Below are 18,169 nucleotides of genomic sequence, written 5' to 3' on the forward strand. Positions count from 1 at the left end.
CTTGAGCATGAGGAAGTTATAGGATACACAAGCACCAGGGGCCACAGAAACCACACAAGTCAAGCTCTGGCAGTCACATTCAACCCTTAGGAAGGAAATGCATTCAGTTGGGGCCTCTGTGTGTTCTTTGAATAGGTACATAACAGAGAAATGAACACTGTCAAAGATGTTTCAAAAATGTACTCAGTACTCAACAACTAGATGGCAATATTGTCTCTACAGTTTACATGTAGATGAAGAAGTTGATTAAATTAAAATTTCTCTCAGTGAAAGACTGTTTTCACATGAAGTAGTAATGATTCCATTTATTCCATTATCTATTTAAGTCTCAATTGGAGTATTCTCTAGTGTTTATTCCTGAATAAGGTCAGGCAATTTAATTTCAATCTGTAGAAATAAAATACTGTGAACCATTTAACCTTATGCAAGGTACTTAATCATTTAGCTCTAATAGTTTATAACTAATGATATAACTATTCTGTCTTTATTGTCATGTATCTTTTCTGGTCCAGAAATTAACTACACACACACACATATACACTCTCTGATCTTATTAAAACTTTACACTAATTTTTACTCAGATTTAACATAAAATGGTATAAAAGATGAAGCTGATCCTTCAAGGGAAGTATATTTTTTTAAAACAGTTTGATTGAGATATAGTTTACATACAATAACAGCTCATATTTAAAATATATAACTTACACATATACACACGCATGGAGCCACCATAGCTAGTGAACGTACTATATCCAACACCCCTAAAAGAGTCCTTATGCCCTTCTCTAATCATGCCCTCCTACCCTTCTCAACCCCCAACCTCAGTGTTCTAGATCTGTAGATTAGTTTGCATTTTCTGAAGTTTTATATAAATGAGATCACACAATGTTTTTTTTTAACCTGGTTTCTTTGACTCAGAATAATGATTTTGAGATTTATGTGTGTGTTGCCCAGTCAATGATTAATTCCTTTTTATTGTTGAGTGGTATTCCCCTAAGGATGCTTTAGAAAAACCAGTGTTGAACATTCTCCTGTTAGTAGAGGAAGTTAATGTGAAGTACTGGGACTTGTGTTTTTCAAACATTGAAAAGAACCTCTGACCAAAATAGGCTGATAATTATCTGTGGTAATATTGTGCCTTGTGAACTCTCTCATTATTACTCATGAAAATTTTAAATTAACTCTATGAATTGTTGGTTCAGAGGACCACACTGGCTGCTCGTTGAAATATTACCTTTGAAGGGTAAAAGAAAGGGTCACATTCATTGTTGTATTGTGCCTTTCCCAAGTGGAACACTGGCACATCATAATTTAAAAACTGGACCTATCTGCTTTCCATTCATCTCTGAGCAAACAAGTGAAAAACTGGGTTATTCACAGTTCTGTAAACACTCTCAGTGCTTACCCATGCCAAGCCTTTTCTCATACTTCTCACTCTTTTTGAAATATTCTTTCCTGTTACCACCTGAGCAAATTCTGACCATTCTTTAAGGATTTTTCTCAGCTGAATTGGGTTTCTTCCTCCCTTGGTCTTTCATAGCACATTCAATCTTTCTTTTAATCATTTTTATGTGTAGTGTTAGCTTAAACTTTTTGAAGTATTTATCTTATTTTTATACCATTGAAAGTTCCTTTAGGTTAGAAATCGTGTTTATTCATCTCTAAATCCCCTCAAGGTGTATACTAAATGCCTTGTGCATAGCTGGTACTCAATAAATGTTTGCTGCATAAGTGAATGAATCGACCAGTAAGGAGGAGGAAAGTCATAAGTTGTTCCATTATTAGCTTACTTGAGATTTAAAAGGGCGCTCCCATTGAATGGAACTTAAATACATTTGGAGCCATGCAAGCTTTACACAAAGCTCCACACCAACATTAAAAATAAGGATTATTAACATGAGACTGTTCTCTTCCATGTTCCAGGCCTTAGAATGGGCACTTTTGATATAGCAGGAGCATCCAGATAAAAATAAATGCATCTTAAACTTCTAAAAATGGCATACGTGACCCTCTGAGAAATTGCCCCTACTAATTGCCCATTTCAACTATATTGCAAATACACTATCTCCTCATTTTTTCTTAGGTGGCTCCTTGCGTCACCATCTAAGATGCTTGTGCTTGGAGGCTCTAATGCAGTGTCACCGCTCTGACCCAACTGCAGTTACACATCTGTGGAATTTGCTAGACAGCCTAGTTGAAGGAAATCTGATTACACTATCATCTCCTCACAACCAGACACTCATGCTCAGTTTTCTCATTAAATGAGATCCCAGTACTCATGGTACATTTTTATCTCTTACCTTGTACCTTGTACAGCTTCCTGTTACCTGAATCAAATATTTACAGCCATGCCAGGAGGGCAGCCAGCCAGGACAGATGATCTGTTGGTGCAGAATTTTCAAGTGGTAAAAATGTGGTTACAGATGGAAAAAAAAAGATGCTAAGAATAACCTTTCAGATTGTGGTGAGTGGTAACTCTGGCACAGGATCTTTTGGAGAAGAGAATCATGTAGGATTGAGTATTGGAAATGGAAAAGTAGGACTAAACAGTACCAAAGATATTTGTCAATGGATTTTTGCCAGACTGCTAAAGAAATACTAATGAAGTCTGGGCCATGAAGGCTGATGAAGTTCTTATGACATAAATTTTTAAATAATAACCAAATAAACATTTTGGGTAAAATTTCAGTCCATGACTAATAAGTTCAGGCTGGATAGACACCCAGGCAGATAGCAATTAGTGGAAACTCCTCCAGGTAAACTACCAAGAATCATTGCTATCTGTGATTGGTCAGCTATGTACCATAGCCTTCAAAGAACTGTGAAGAGTTCAGAGCCAGAGGTCCTGGGAGAGAGAATTTTTGAGCTATGGTTCAAGCACAGTAGGAAAACAATGTTTCATTCTGAGAGGTGGAAAAAGCTCAGGGAAATGTTTAAGTGTCAGTTAAATGAGATTACTGGAGAACTACCTACTTCAATGCATAGTCTCCAAATGCATCTATTTGGGATCTGGCTAAGGAATGAATGCACTGGCCTTCTAAACAAAATGTATTGTAAAATCTTCCTTTTTTTATAACATAGAAGAAACTGGTGTTCAAGGCATTGGCAAAGTTGAAATCAAGACCAAAATAGAGAATAAAAAGTAGCATGGCCTAGTTTCTTTGGGAAGCATTTACAGTCTAGTATTGCTAAACACTTCACAAATGGCCTAAGGACTCTGGAATGTTCACTGCTAATGTAATTAATTCAGGTGAAGTAGGGTAAAATCGAGGCTATAGATAATATTTAGAAATAGGATAAAAAGGTTATGAGGACAACTGAAATTGAATTTCAAGACACAGAAACTTATGGTGAAGAATAAATGGCTAGGCATCCTGATGTCTGGGCCTTTTCTAAGCCCATGGATGTTTGGAACCCCAAAACCTCATCCTACCTATGAGTCAGCTCATATTATCTACCTTAGCAAGACCACATATTTGTTTACTGATTTATTTGTAAATTATGGGTCATTTTCTTATGATGTGTTGCCAAACTGAAAACTCCTTTAGGAAAACCTGTTACTGAATTTAAAAGGTAGGATCTGTCTCAAAAACTAAATAAATAAATAAATGCATCTAACGTAAGAAGAATCTTCATAGTTGCATGCAGCATTAGATTTATTGGCACAATCTAGCTCACCTTACCTTTGCAATATGATTTCCCACAATTCCCCTCAACAATCTCCCTTCCAGCCAAACTGACTCACACACAAACCTTTAAAAATCTAAGTTTTTGCTCCTTCCATTCCTCTAGCATGGGATTCACCATGCAATTCCTATTCCTTTACAAAACCCAACACATTTCTCACTTTCTCTGTGAAGCATTCCTGATCATTCTAACCCACAGTGATGCTCCCTTCCTAGAAATTCAGCTGTACTCTTTTACAACACACATCAGAACATCTGATGTTTGGGACAGCTCACATTTTTATTTAGTTCTTGACTACATGACATTTTTATTTGTAGACATCTTTTCTCCCCCAAATTAGAGATTTTATTTATAGGGATTGGGACCTGGAACCATGTATTTACTTTCTTGTATCTCTCATTACCCCTACCATAGAACCTTGTACAATTGAAATGCTCACTGAGTATTTGTTAAATGAATGAGTTCTATCTCACCTGGAAATGTTTTGTGATGACAGTATATATAGCATTAATATGATTAGTAGAAGCTGGACATTTCCATCAAAACCTGTAAAAGATAAAAACAAACAAAAACTGTCCAGGCACACCTCATTTTATTGTGCTTTGCTTTATTATACTTCACAGGTACTGCCTTTTTTACAAATTGAAGGTTTGTGGTAACCCCGCACTGAGCAAATCTATTGGCATCATTTTTCCAATGGCATTTGCTCACTTATGTCTCTCTGTCACATTTTAGTAATTCTCACAATATTTCAAACTTTTTCATTATTACTACATTTGTTATAGTGATCTGTGATCAGTGATTACAGAGTCACTGAAAGTTCAGGTTAAATTTGGCATTTTTTAGCTATAAGTATTTTTTAATCAAGGTATGCACATTTTTTTAGACATAATTCTATTGTCCATTCAATAAACTATAGTAAAGTGGAAACATAACTTTGATATGCACTGGGAAACAAAAACTTCATTTGGCTCACTTTATTAAACTGATTAGAACAGATACTACACTTGATCTTAGTCAAAAGGCTAAGAAGTGAACTTGACTCGCTTTATTGACATACTTGCCTTATTGCAGTGGTTTAGAATCATACCTGCAATATCTCTAAAGTATGGCTGTATTTCCATATGACCTAAAGTGAGTATGATTTTGCATATGACCAGCTAGTGGATTGCTTCAAGTACTACTATATTATGATCGACAACAGGGTTGGGCCTGATATGCAGCTAAGTACAGATTCGGGAACTCTTGTTTTAAAAGTTATCCAAGGTAATAAAGTTCTGGGAGATTAGTTCACAATCTGCTGAATAAATTAGACTGCCAGCTTAAATATATTAAGTTACCATGAGAAAGATGATCATACAGGGTAACTGATCCACTTTAAATAAGTTATAGGTCAGAAGATGGCTCAATGAGCCAGAAGAAATCAGAAAGTGATCAGAAAAGATCATTAGTCATTTTGCTGGGGGTTGAATTCATTCTCGGATTTTGTCCCTGCCACAATACAGAACTCAAAAGCAGAGACATAGTGGTGAAGCAGAGGGAAAGTTTTGTTTGAATATACTCCACAGGAGGAGTGGACCCGGAGTCCAGGTAGACAAAGACAGGCTGCTTACTCTGAGGCTTCTTTATACAGAGTTTTTGGCAGGACAGAGAGGTCCTTGATTGACAATCTTTAGTCTCAGAGGCCTGGTCTAATTGGTAAAAAGAAGATGTGGTCTAAGCTTTGCTGATTTCTGTGACTGTCTTCTGATATTTTCTTTATCTGGGGAATGTCTGTGCTTGGAGATTTCTCATCTGGGAAGTCATTCTCCCATCTGAGAAGTGTGTGGATATTCCAAGTCACTCCTGGTCCTTGAAACCTCAACTCATTAACTCTATGAGTCTTCTGGCTCTCTGGTTTTATCTGGTTAACTCTTTGAGTCCCTTTTAGTAGGTTTTACTGGATTATTTTTCTCTCCACCCTGCTCATATCTGTCTTTCTGCCTAATAATTTCAATTTTCATTTTGGACTATAGCCACCTCACTGCTGGAGCCTAACAGCTGGAAAGTCTAACAGCGCATGAGAGGTTAGAAATTAGATAAATTATTAAAAAAAAAAAAAAGCAATGCTTGTTAGCATTTACCAAAAAGTCAACCATCTTAAGGACCATTAGAAATTAAATCGTAATTGTGAGTACTGCTCTAGGCCAGTCATTTAATTAATAAGACCCCATCCCTATTGTAGCAGCTGTATGCCATGGGCCATCGATCCTGCAGCCTAGAGGAAACCCAGTGTTTGCCAAGGAGCAGTGTCAGCAGCATGTGTGGTGTTTCTGTGGCCTCCACAGTATAGGTGCCACTTGTTTTGTTTTTTTAATTTGAATTTGGTACTTGTGAGAGAAATTCAGAGGCTGTTGGTTAGGTCCAGTGAAATTTTTCAAGCAACTCATGGTCATAGGATCTTTCCAAAATAAACATGTTTACTGCTGATTTCAAATCCTTTTAGACTACCTTAATTTGTCTGCTATGTGATAGCCAAGAGTCAGAATCAAAACTGAATTCAGCCCTCAAGGACCAGGTGATTACATCACAGGGTTCTGAAAAAATGATCTAGTATGATTACAGAACTACCCAGGCAGCAGTAGAAAGAGCAGCTTCCTAAAGGGGAACTAGGTGCATGTTTAAGGCCAGGATGTGGGAGGAGTATTTCATTATAAGAATGAGAATATAGGTGAGTTTGTTTTGAATAGGCAGGAATTCAGAGGCACTGGGAGAAGGCAGAGCAAGAAGAGGAAGGGTTTGGGAGTACTGCAGAGCAGAATGAGAGAGGACAGCTGCCTGGAGAGCCTTCTACTGGGGGAAATGTGGAGAATGACAGGGAAGGAAGGATTAACTGATCTTGTGGGTCTCAGGCAATTCCCATGACAAGATGTTTCTGAACTGGCCCGAGCGAAGTCCTCAGAGGCATCAGAATGCTGAGGAAAGAGACAGTTGGCAGCCAGGTCTGGTGGTACATTTCTTTCTACCCTAGCTGGTGTTAGAGATATAATGCTACTAGAGACCTTTATTCAATGTTCTTTATTTACTAGACATATTGACTGAGATTCTCCTTAGTGCCAGGCAGTGCTGGATTCTGCTGGTGAGGTACGATGATGAGAGATAGGTAGGACCTCTGTCTACAGGAAACATAAAAGACAGTGTTGGAATATAGGTCATTGATATGGTCTGAATGTTTGTCCCACCCTCCCAACCCCCAGATTTATATGTTGGTCTCTTCATCCCCAATGTGATGGCATTAGGAAGTGAGGCCTTTGGGAGGTGATGAGGTCACAAGGGTGGAGCGCTCATGAATGAGATTAGTGTCCTTATAAAAGAGTCCCGAAGAGAGCTTGCTTACCCTTCCTACTGTGTCAGGATAGAACAAAAAGTCTGCAACCCCAAAGAGGGCCCTCACTGGACCATGCTGGCATCCTGATATTAGACTTCCAGCCCCCAGAGCTGTTAGAAATAAATTTCTGTTGTTTATTAGCTATGCAATTTGTGGTGTTTTGTTAGAGTAGCCTGAAAAGACTAAGACAGCAGTAAATAAGCAATTAATATATTTTCTATTATGATAGGGGAAGTGGAGAGTGTAATGGGAATATGGGCAGTAGGTTCAGACACAGAACCCAGGTTCAGGAAGATCAAGGAGTGCCTCATGGAGGAAGTGAGGAATAAGCTGAGACCTAATCATGTAGGTGTGAACTAGCTACATGAGGAAGAGGGGACAAGGGAAGAGCAAGGGAAGGGAAAATAAGAGTATTTGAGGCAGAGAATAGTATGCATGAAGTCCCAGAGGCAAGAGAAAGAGGCTGAGAGGTTGAAAGAAGTGTTTCCTGTTCTATAGGGTTGTTATGAGACTGAGCACTTAGCACAGTGTCTAGCACAGAGCAAGTATCCCATAAAATATCAGGAGTTATTACTATGCCAGGAGCATAGAATTGAGGGTGAGCATGAAAAGAGGTGAGAAATAAGGCTACACAGAAGTCAGCAGAAGCCAAAATAGCAGTCCTGTATGCTGTGGGACCAGACATTTAGACTCAATCCAGGAGTCACTGTAACTCACAAATTGTAAATAGTGGAGTAAATTTCAGGCATTTTAGGAAGATGGGCTGAGACTAGTAGCAGGGAGACAAGGCAGAAGATTATGAATTGTAATCATGGTATAAACTAGACAGGGACAGTAATGATGGAGCAACATGGATGGATTTCAGATGTTAGAAGGTAAATGTATCAGGTTCCCTAGGACTACTATAACAAGTTACCACAAACTTGGAGATTTAAAACAACAGAAATTTATTCTTGCACAGTGTTGGAGGCCAGAAGCTGAGATCAAGATGTCAGCAGGGCTGGCAATCCTGGGTATTCCCTGGTCTGTAGCAGCATAGCTCCACTAACTCCCTGCCGCTTCACAGGGGTCTTCACCTGGCCTTCTCCCCCTGTGTCTCTCTCAACAGCCCCCCCACCCTTCCTCCTCTCCTTTCTCATATAAGGACACCAGTCACTGGAGTTAAGCCCAACCCTAAATCTAGGATGATCTTCTCTCATGGCCCTGAACATAATCACATCTGCAAAGATCCTGTTTCCCAATAAGATTACATTCCCAGGTACCAGGGCTTAGGATTTAGCTGTATCTTTTCAGGGGGACACAATTCTACCCAATATAGTGGAATTAATGGAACCTGATGATTGGCTGCATGTGGGGAGTGGGTGTTAAAGGAGAAGGAGAAACGAAGGATAATTTCCATGAACACCTGGGTGAATGGTGGTACCACTCACTAAGTAACACTGGAGGAGAAACGAGTTTGGAGAAGGAAGCTGGCATCTTTATTCTGAGGCACTTGTGGAAATCCAAGTGAGGATCATCAAGTATGCACTAGGACACATAAATTGTGAGCCCAGTAGAGGGGGTTGTGGGCTAGGCATGCAGATTTGGGTGGTAACTGAAGCTATGGATATGGGTAAGATTGCCTTGGGGGAATATGTAGGAAAAGAACACAGACCAGAACACTGAGATGCACAACATTTAAGGGAGGGACAGGAGAAATAAGAGTCAGGGAAGCAGGAGAAAAAAATAAGAAAATCATGTCATGGAAAAAAATGATTAGAGCAGAAGTGAACTGTTTCTAAAGAGTTTTGGGGAAACTAGAATGAATGAGAGGTTAGGCAATGCAAAGAGGGTAAAGAAATATGTCATAAAGTGTGAATGAATAGCAGGGGAGAGAGAGAGATTGGTAGCTGATCGGAGATGCAGATAAAGGGTTTCCTTTTTTTCATTTTTCATTTGTATTCAAGATGGGACAGATTTTGACCTGCTAGGGAAAAGAAGTCTGTAGCCAGGAAGAGGGGGATGTAAAGGCTAAGTCAAGGTCATTGAAGAGGCAGGACATAGGGAAGATGTTAGTCTCAGACAGGAAGAAAAACATTTCTTTTACTTAAAAGGAGGGAGAGGGGAAAGATGGCCCCAAAACAGGATAAGTTTGCTGATTTGATGGCAGGAAGTTAAAAGCTTTTTTTTTCATTTATTCATTCAACAAATATTTTTAAAGGCCTGGCATGTGCCAGACACTATTCTAGATGCTAGTGATACAATGAGAACAAAATAAAGTCTCCATTTCCACAGAACTTAATTTCAGGTGGGAAGACAGAATAAATATGTATGTACGTATGTACATATGTATTTCACAATGTCAGGGGAGGATAAATGCTATGAGGAAAAATAAAGAAGTATATAAGGAGAGAAAGCCTTGGATGGGGTATCTGTTTAAATAGGGTGCCTAGGTTCAGCCTTTCTGAGGTGGGAAATGAGAAAGAGAGGCATTAAAGAACTATGAGTAGGATTCCAGGCAGAGGAACAACAGCCATACAAGCCCTGAGGTGGGAGCGTGCTCACCAGCAAAGGACAGCAAGATGGTCAGTGCAGCTGAAGCAGAGTAAGGTGGAGGCAAGGATGAGACTGGTAGGCAGGGGCCAGACCACAGAGGTCAAGTAGGCTTTGGTGAGGACATTAGCTTTTTAGTCTAAGAGTGACGGCAAGCTCTTGGAAGGTTTTGAGCAGAGAAGTGATGTGATATAATCTGTGAATGAATAACTTCGGCTACATGTGCCAAGCAGATGGTGGGAGCAAGAAAGGAAATAGAGAGTCCAGTTAGGAAGACACTGTGCTGGTCACGTGAGAGTGCTGACGGCTGGGACTAAGGTGGTAGCTGTCGGGGGATAAGAGATAGTTGACTTTGGGAATTATATTCTGAAAGTGAAGCCATAGGACTTACTGACTGATTTAAAATGGGACGTGAAAGAAAAAAAAGTAAAGAGCCTCAGACACCTGCTATAGAACACTGGCTAAGGTAACAGTGATCCCATCGAAGAAGCCCTAGCCCCGGTACGTGAAGGACATGTGGCTGCCTGAGCACACAGCGCGGAGCCGCGGCAAAATGCGTATTTGTTGGAAGCCTATATTTCCTTGTTTTATGTGTCATCACGTTTAATCCTCTCTATCACCCTTGGTGATATTTTTATCCTTAATTTTAGAGGTAAGAAAAAATTTTTATTTTAATTTAATAACTTATTCAAATCATAGTTAATGTGACAGCTAATACATAAAATTTAACTAACAACTAAGCTCTTTTCACTAGCTCACACTATCCTCTAAATATATATAGCTGGAAAAGAAAGGAAATAACACTTTCACAATATTAGTACAAATTAAAAGATTTAATTTACTTTCAAGCAAACTTGAGCTTGAGAAAAAGCTTTAATTAGATGATGGTTCAAAGTTGTGTATTCATTTGGGAGCAATTATGAAAGACTCGGGAGTTTTTGTAGGGCTTCAGAGGCTAATGGCCCAAGTTATTTTAGATGTTTAAGTTCTCTTCTAAAAAATTTACCCTAGGACAGTTTTTACACTTATTAGCACTTATGCTACTTGTTTTTCAAGCACAAAGATAGATAGATCCACAGACAATTTTCCCTGAAAACTTGGCCAAGAGCCAGAAGAAAGAGGGAGAAAAGTTCATGATCAACTGCATATAGTGATATCAACTCTGAGCTCTGGTAAATGACAACTTAAGATGGTGAATGTGGCATGGGCAAAACTAGAACAAGACCCAAGGAAGCCGATCTAGTGGCCCAAAGTCTCCAACAGAGGATTTCTTAGTGTCTGGACCCTGGAACGATTCAAAGTAAGCCTTTTTCTATCTGGACAAGATTCTTACGAGGAGCTGGGGGCAAAGTTGTTTTGTTTTCTTCTATTTCTCTCAGTAAATGTTAGTACTCTTTTCAATTACGAGGAACACAAAACTAGGCATACGCCAAGAGTCCTCACCAAAAGCAGCGACAGAAAAGGCAGTGGGGATACAGTGGGAAGGGCAGCGGCGATTCGGAGAGTAGGGTAGCGCCGTAGAGGAGGTTCAGGTGGGGGCAGTGGACCTCAGAATACCTGGCTCTGCCAGCAGTGTGCAGCCTTGGGAAAATCACTTTCTCTGAACCTCAGGATCCTCATCTCATGGGGACAGCTGAGAGTATAAATGGGACCAACCTCACAGTACCTATGAGAATAAGATGAAATAATCCATACAAAGTACTTAGCAAAAGGGCTCAACAAATGTTTGTTAATAAGTTGCATTAATAGTGTGACTTTAGACAAGTGGCTTAAGCTTTTTTTTGCCTTTCATTTCATCACCTTTAAAAACAGTGATAGAACTAGGTGAAAGTACTGATTTCTTTACAACTTTATAATTATGATGTTACATGTGTTGTCCTAAGGTGATAGAAATAAGAATGTGTGGTAGCCACCAGGTGGCAATAGTGAAGAGTTTGACTACCATCCCATTTGGGGGATAATTTACTATTTTTTTAGTATACGAATTCAAAAAATAAACAAAATATATTTAATCATCCACGATCCTTCCTCCAAGGGAATTCTGTTAACATTTAGTAACCCATCATTTAAATAATCCATCCAAGTTATTTCTTCATATATATTCATAAAGCATTATTTTTAAATTTTACAAAAATGGGGATACAACTAGGCATACTGTTTTGTAATCAGCTTTTTTTTTAAACACAATAAACTTATGGCAAACACCTTCCATGGTACTCCAATGGTATGTGTTTAAATCGTGATTTGTTTGAATCACCCTCTACTTGTTAAACAGTGATTGTTTCCATTGTCCTGGCATTACAGACGCTGCTTTAATAAACAGCTTTGCCATATTATCAGACTATTTCTCAGGGAAAATTTCCAGATGTGGAATGTCTGGGATGAAGGGTATGTATTTATTTATATTTTTTAAGGCTTTTGATACATACCACCAGTTTTGTCTTTTCCTTTTTTTGTATGTGGTAGACCCAGGTTCCTGATCAATGCCTTCCCTCAGAATTTAATTGACTACTCTAAAGCATTTGTTTTTCCTGATGAAATTTAAAATCTTTTTGTTAAATTTTGCCTCTCCCTTTCCCCTAAAAATTTAACTGGGATTTTGATTGATACTGTATTAAATTCATAGATTCACATGGGGGGAATTTGCATTATTACAATATTATGTCTTTCCATCCAGCAACATGGTAGTCTTCTTTATCAGCTCTTCCATCAGTATAATTTAAGTGTTATTTAGATTTCATTTAGTTTACTTGTGGACATTTTGTATTTTTTGTTGATATTAATTTAAATATCATTTTCCCTATATTTTTCTAATGGCTTTTGCTGGTATACAGAAATATTAATTTTAGGATTAATGATCATTTCATTACTGGACTCATTTAATGGTTCTAATATTCTTCAGCTTATCTCTCCATTTACTCATTCTATAAATATTGAGTGCTTACAATGTGCCTAGCACTGTTCTGGGTCCAGGAAATGAGCAGTAAAAAAAATGTGTTCTCAAGATCTTTACATTCTGCTGAGAGGAAATACTAAAGAAATGAATATATGACAGGGGTGGTAAGTGCTGAGAAGTGGGGGGAAGCATAGCAAGAGACAATGAAAAAATATTATTTAAGATATGATCAGATAAGCCCCCTCTTATAAGTTGAAGTTCAAGGAGAGACCTAAAAATGGTGTTGCTTTTCTTGGGTTTTCCAGGTAGGTATTTATGTCATTTTACCTTTCCCATCCGCAGAAGGATTTTCATGCTCCTGGAAGGTTGTCTGTACAGCAGCACCAACAAAGATCTAATTTATAAAGGAAGCCTCCAGGGTTCCCAATGTTCCTGGATTTAAATGCCTCCAAAAGTCCTTCCAGCCAAACCCCCAACTGGATTTTACAGGCACACAGAGTTCAGTGTACTTCTGGTAAGTCTACTCCCCTTCCCTGGGCCAGAGCACAGCACCTACCTGCTTTGCCAAAGTAAACTGCCTGAAGAACAATCCCAAGAGACTATAATTACAGGCTACAAACTGCTTAAAAGAAGAACCCTAACAAGCTATAATTAGACCTTCCTTTAAAAAAAAAATTAGAAATAACCCCATCATAAGTTATATGCTTATTTCCTCTGTTAACAGGTCAAGTTTATCATACAGATGGTTAAGTCCATAATGCTTTTCTCTAATCTAGCCTAGCAATCCATTTTGATTCTTCCATTGCAGTAATCAAATCCCCTATATCCTTATCAATGTTTCTAAACATTCCCTTTATCTTCTTACACCAACCAAAAACCTAACCATCTCCTATAATATTGCTTCCTCTGTAGTACTCTCAAACTGTGGCTGTTTTTAATTCAATCCTTCGTCCCACTAACCAAAGGGCCTAGAGGTGAGGTAGGACTCCTGCTTGCTCCCCATTGCCAATTCCAGACCTTTTCTCTTCCTTTCAAAAATCCTACTTCCCTTAGGTGCATACTGTTATGTCATACCATCCATTTTCCCACTTGTGACAGTCACCTACACACACCCCTATCACAAAAAAAATTTAACATATCATGTCTTGTCCTTCTCTCCACTACTACCTCTGTCATTATTCATCACATCAACAATCTGTCTAGTACCTTAACTATGGCCCTATGTGATCTGTCCTGTGCCCACTTAGTCAATTTCATATTCTGCTACTCTCCCACTGTTAAATGAGAAACTGTTCAGTGTCTGAGGTTTTATCCTTCTTGTAAGCTAACAGGTTAGCCTGGCAAAGTTTCATATACATATACTGACAGAAGACACCAAACTCTTGGGCTAGGGACTAAAAGTATTTCTAGCAGTATTTTTTTTATTAAAGTATGATTGTTATACACTGTTACGAAGGTTTCACATGAAAAAACAGTGTGGTTACTACATTTACCCATATTATCAAGACCCCACCCATACCGCAATGCAGTCACTGTCCAACCTTGCAGTAAGATGCCACAGATCCACTATGTGTCTTCTCTGTGCAACACTGTTCTCCTCGTGATCCCCCACACCATGTGTACTAAACATAATACCCCTCAATCCCCTTCTCCCTCCCTCCTCACCTGCTCTCCCACACTCCTCCCCTTTGATAACCACTAGTTCATTCTTGGAGTCTCTGAGTCTGCTGCTATTTTGTTCCTTCAGTTTTGCTTCATTGTTATACTCCACAAATGAGGGAAATCATTTGATATTTGTCTTTCTCTGCCTGGCTTATTTCACTGAGCATAATGTCCTCCAGCTCCATCCATGTTGTTGCAAATGGTAGGATTTGTTTCTTTCTTATGGCTGAATAGTACTCCATTGTGTATATATATGTACCACATCTTCTTTATCCGTTCATCTACTGATGGACACTTAGGTTTCTTCCATATCTTGGTTATTGTAAACAGTGCTGTGATAAACATAGGGGTGCATCTGTCTTTTTGAATCTGAGAAGTTGTATTCTTTGGGTAAATTCCAAGGGGTGGTATTCCTGGGTTAAATGGTATTTCTATTTTGAGTTTTTTGAGGAATCTCCATACTGCTTTCCACAATGGTTGAACTAGGTTACATTCCCACCAGCAGTGTAGGAGGGTTTCCCTTCTCCACATCCTTGCCAGCCTTTGTTGTTCTTTGTTGTCTTTTTGATGCTGGCCATCCTTACTGGTGTGAGGTGAGATCTCATTGTGGTTTTAATTTGCATTTCCCTGATAATTAGCAATGTGGAGCATCTTTCATGTGTCTGTTGGCCATCTGAATTTCTTCTTTGGAGATTTGTCTCTTCATATCCTCTGCCCATTTGTTAATTGGGTTATTTGCTTTTTGGGTGTTGAGGCGTGTGAGTTCCTTATTTATTTTGGATGTTAACCCCTTGTCAGATAAGTCATTTACAAATATATTCTCCCATACTGTAGGATGCCTTTTGGTGCTGCTGATGGTGTCCTTGGCCATATGGAAACTTTTTAGTTTGATATAGTCCCATGAGTTCATTTTTGCTTTTGTTTCCCTTGCTCGAGGAGATGCGTTCAGGAAGAAGTTGCTCATGCTTATATTCAGGAGATATTTGCCTATGTTGTCTTCTAAGAGTTTTATGGTTTCAGACTTACATTCAAGTCTTTAATCCATTTCAAGTTTACTTTTGTGTATGGGCTTAAACAATAATCCAGTTTCATTCTCTTGCATGTAGCTGTGCAGTTTTGCCAACACCAGCTGTTGAAGAGGCTGTCATTTCCCCATTGTATGTGCATGGCTCCTTTATCATATATTAATTGACCATATATGGTTGGATTTATATCAGGGTTCTCTAGTCTGTTCCATTGATCTATGGGTCTGTTCTTGTGCTGGTACCAAATTGTCTTGATTACTGTGGCTTTGTAGTAGAGCTTGAAATTGGAGAGTGTAATTCCACCTGCTTTACTCTTCCTTCTTAGGATTGATTTGGCTATTCAGGATCTTTTGTGGTACTATATGAATTTTAGGATGATTTTCTCTAGTTCGTTGAAGAATGCTGTTGGTATTTTGATAGGAATTGCATTGAATCTATAGATTGCTTTAGGATGGCAATTTTGACAATATTTATTCTACCTATCCATAAGCATGGGATGAATTTCAATTTATTAGTATCTTCTTTAATTTCTCTTAAGAGTGTCTTGTAGTTTTCAGGGTATATGTCTTTCACTTCTTTGGTTAGGTTTATTCCTAGGTATTTTTTTCTTTTTGATGCAACTGTGAATGGAATTGTTTTCCTGATTTCTCTGTTTGCTAGTTCATTGTTAGTGTATAGGAATGCCACAGATTTCTGTGTATTAATTTTGTATCCTGCAACTTTGCTGAATTCAGATATTAGATCTAGTAGTTTTGGAGTGGATTCTTTAGGGTTTTTAATGTACCATATCATGTCATCTGAAAACAGTGACAGTTTAACTTCTTCCTTGCCAGTCTGAATGCCTTTTATTTCTTTGTGTTGTCTGATTGCCATGGCTAGGACCTCCAGTACTATGTTGAATAGAAGTGGGGAAAGTGGGCATCCTTGTCTTGTTCCCAATCTTAAAGGAAAAGCTTTCAGCTTCTCACTGTTAAGTATGATGTTGGCTGTGGGTTTGTCATCTATGGCTTTTATTATGTTGAATTTCTTGCCCTCTATAACCATTTTGTTGAGAGTTTTTATCATGAATGGATGTTGAATTTTGTCAAATGCTTTTTCACCATCTATGGACGTGATCATGTGGTTTTTGTCCTGGTGAATGATGTTGATGGATTTTTTAATGTTGTACCATCCTTGCATCCCTGGTATAAATCCTACTTGATCATGATGGATGATCTTTTTGATGTATTTTTGAATTCGGTTTGCTAATATTTTGTTGAGTATTTTTGCATGTATGTTCATCAGGGATATTGGTGTGTAATTTTCTTTTTTGTGGTGTCTTTGCCTGGTTTTGGTATTAGAGTGATGCTGGCCTCATAGAATGAGTTTGGAAGTATTTCCTCTTCTTCTACTCTTTGGAAAACTTTAAGGAGGATGGGTATTAGGTCTTCACTAAATGTTTGCTAAAATTCAGCAGTGAAGCCATCTGGTCCAGGAGTTTTGTTCTTAGGTAGTTTTTTTGATTACCAGTTTGATTTCATTGCTGGTAATTGGTCTATTTAGATTTTCTGTTTCTTCCTTGGTCAGCCTTGGAAGGTTGTATTTTTCTAGAAAGTTGTCCATTTGTTCTAGGTTATTCAGTTTGTTAGCATATAATTTTTGTAGTATTCTCTAATAATTCTTTGTATTTCTGTGGTGTCCATAGTGATTTTTCCTTTCTCATTTCTGATTCTGTTTATGTGTGCTGACTCTCTTTTTTTCTTGATAAGTCTGGCTCGGGGTTTATTTTTTTTGTTAATTTTCTCAGAGAACCAGCTCTTGCTTTCATTGATTCTTTCTATTGTTTATTTCTTCTCAATTTTGTTAATTTCTGTTCTAATCTTTATTATGTCCCTCCTTCTACTGACTTTGGGCCTCATTTGTTATTCTTTTTCTAGCTTCATTAATTGTGAGTTTAGACTGCTTATATGGCATTGTTCTTCTTTCCTGAGGTAGGCCTATATTGCAATATACTTTCCTCTTAGCACGGCCTTGGCTGCATCCCACAGATTCTGCGGTGTCGAATTATTGTTGTCATTTGTCTCCATATATTGCTTGATCTCTGTTTTTATTTGGTCATTGATCCAAGTGAAGCCTCCATGTGTTTGTGGGATTTTTCATTTTCTTTGCATAATTTATTTCTTGTTTCATACATTTGTGGTCTGAGAAGCTGGTTGGAAAATTTCAATCTTTTTGAATTTACTGAGGCTCTTTTTGTGGCCTAGTATATGATCTATTCTTGAAAATGTTCCAGGTGCACTTGAGAAGAATGTGTATTCTGCTGCTTTTGGGTGTAGAGTTCTGTAGGTGTCTGTTAGGTCCATCTGTTCTAATGTGTTGTTCAGTGCCTCTGTGTCCTTACTTATTTTCTTCTTGTTGATCTGTTCTTTGGAGTGAGTGGAGTGTTGAAGTCTCCTAGAATGAATGCATTGCACTCTATTTCCCTTTTAATTCAGTTAGTATTTGTTTCACATATGTAGGTGCTCCTGTGTTGGGAGCATAGATATTTATAATGGTTATATCTTCTTGATGGATTGACCCCTTTATCATTATGCAATGTCCTTCTTTGTCTCTTGTGACTTTCTTTGTTTTGAAGTCTATTTTGTCTGAGATAAGTGCTGTAACTCCTGCTTTTTTCTCTCTATTAGTTGCTTGAAATATCTTTTACCATCCCTTCAGTTTTAGTCTGTGTATGTCTTTGCATTTAAAGTGAGTCTCTTGTAGGCAGCATATATAGATGTGTCTCGTATTTTTGTCCATTAAGTGACTGTATGTCTTTTTATTGGTGCATTCAGTCCATTTACATTTAGGGTGTTTAGCAATAGGAATGTACTTATTGCCATTGAAGACTTTAGATTCATGGTTACCAAAGGTTCAAGGTTAACTTCCTTACTATCTAAGAGTCTAACTTAACTCACTTAATATGCTATTACAGACACAATCTAAGGGTTCTTTTCTTTTTCTCCTCCTTTTTCTTCCTCC

General features: G+C 38.2%; 1 pseudogene; it reads right to left on the reverse strand.

Moving 5' to 3' along the window:
• Nucleotides 1-4,605: 4,605 nt before the first annotated feature.
• Nucleotides 4,606-4,724, reverse strand: LOC118907347 (U2 spliceosomal RNA; annotated as a pseudogene).
• Nucleotides 4,725-18,169: the final 13,445 nt, after the last annotated feature.

This window comes from Manis pentadactyla, chromosome 5, assembly GCF_030020395.1.
Source record: "Manis pentadactyla isolate mManPen7 chromosome 5, mManPen7.hap1, whole genome shotgun sequence".
NCBI classification, from domain to species: domain Eukaryota; kingdom Metazoa; phylum Chordata; class Mammalia; order Pholidota; family Manidae; genus Manis; species Manis pentadactyla.